Source organism: Salvelinus alpinus, chromosome 13, assembly GCF_045679555.1.
Source record: "Salvelinus alpinus chromosome 13, SLU_Salpinus.1, whole genome shotgun sequence".
NCBI lineage: Eukaryota > Metazoa > Chordata > Actinopteri > Salmoniformes > Salmonidae > Salvelinus > Salvelinus alpinus.
The window spans coordinates 3,366,592-3,368,725 of record NC_092098.1 but is presented as its reverse complement, the minus strand read 5'-3'; positions in this window follow the sequence as shown (position 1 = coordinate 3,368,725).

The window sequence follows — 2,134 nt, the reverse complement described above, 5'->3', positions numbered from 1 at the left end:
TACAAAATAATTTTTATACAGCCTCAGTTGGTGTCCTCCTATTGGATAGTTTGAGTTGCGTGCGCGTGAACTTTTTGCGAACGACTCATTCATTCAACCTAATTGGTCAAAATGTTAACATCTCCGGTTAGCCAATCAAATTCGAATGCATTGCATAATAGATGGATTACATGCTGACTAAACCGGCTCCTCGCGTGCGCATGTTGTTTTGTCTGTCCTCCAGCAGCGTCCATGACTCGCAGGTTAAAGTACCAAAACAAACAAACTATATGAATTTGGGGAGGGGTCGAAATATTTATGGTTATTTAGCTAGCTCGCTGTTGCTAGGAGATAGTCCTAGGAGATAGTGGAGATAGATAGTGGAGCGAGATGGATTTGGGCCGAGATTCTGCACATTTTCTCATTGATCAAACATTTGATATCCATACAGTTTTCTGTTTCCAAAACTAGAATCTGTAACATAGTGGGTTGCATCTAGTAGACTTTACCCTATGCCAAATGTTGTAACAATTGCATTGTTTAGAAGGAGTGCATGGGTAAATTGAGTTATTGCACATGCGCACTTCACAGAGTAGGGGTTCCCTAACGGAAATAAGCAAGTAAATGCTAGAATGAACCAATATGATCTCACTAGATCGTGCTTGGCTCTGCCCACTATGATTAATTTTCTCCCATTGGAAATTACAGGTTCTGGTCTATCTTGGGTTAGTTATAACAAATCTTTGGGAGAGGCAGGATTTGCGAGCTATGCACCTGGCTATGCAATAGCGTGAGCAGTTTGGATGAAATGATTGAATAACATGTACATTTATTTTACAACGCTCTCGCAAGCAACGCAGGTGGTTTGGACAGCATGTTAGCTGACAACTTCACGAAAGCGCCGCTGCGACCAGGTCGATGTTGGAAGCAGAATTGTAGCTTGAATCTGATAGCGGTGTAAATAAGGATAAATGGACATTCGTTCAAAAAAATTGAAAAATACATCTACTTCTGCAGACTCCCGATTTTATATAGTAGGAATACGTTTTGGGGTAAACAAGATATGCCAAACTTCGTGGATCCGTTTGAAATATCAAAACTGGTGGAGAAAGTTAAATCTGTGAAAATCACTAGAAGTGGATTTTTTTGTATCTGTTGGTCAGAAGAAACATGTTGGATCTCACGCAAATTGATGGATATGATGTGTTGTGCTTCGATTTACGAAGCAGGGCACCTGTCAAACGAGTCATTCTGGAGTACAGAAGAATTCGACATTGCTCAAATGAAAAAGATTAATGGAGTGGTCGAGGTACGTAAAATAAATTGGATGGTAAATGGCAGGAAGGAGAAGTTTGTCTGTTTCTCCAAATCTGAGTGCAGATGAGATATGTGAACTACCCTGGCAGAGTGTTTATTCCCAGAACTTTGCAATGTACCCACTGTAAAATATTTGGACTTACAGTATATCAAGTGTATTTAGGATGAGCCTTGACTAGAATACAGTATATACATCATTGGGTAAAACAGTATGTAAACATTTTTTAAGTGACCAGTGTTCAATGACTAATTACATAGGGAAGCAGTCTAAGGTGCAAGGTTGAGTACTGGGTGGTAGCCGGGTGGTCCCTGTGTTGAGGATCAGCATGGGGGAGGTGTTGTTCGCTTACCCTCACCACCTGGGGTCGGCCCATAAGGAAATCTAGGATCCACAGGGAGGACTTCAGACCCAAGGCTATGAACTTGGAGGGCACTTTGGTGTTGAAAGCGGAGTTGTAGTCGAACAGCATTCTCACATACTGTAGGTATTTAATTTTGTCCAGGTGGGATAGGGCGTTGTGTAGTGGGTCAAGGGTGTCGAGTATGGTGGAGGGGGAATTGTTTACATGCAGACCGGACACGTCGCATGCGCGAGCGTCGCAAAATAAATTTTGAAATCCATGTTATTCAATTAATGCACCCACACTGCTCGCGCACGCCAACGAGCATCTGCGATGCCAAGGGCTAAAATAGAACTCCTTTCTATTTCTGACGTAGATCGTGCTGAAAGTCCTGCCTCTCCCATCTCCTCATTGGTTTATAGAAGCAGGTACCCACGTGCCATCTCATTGGTTATACCCACGTCGGTGATTGAAAGACTGTTTTGCCGGTCGTCGTG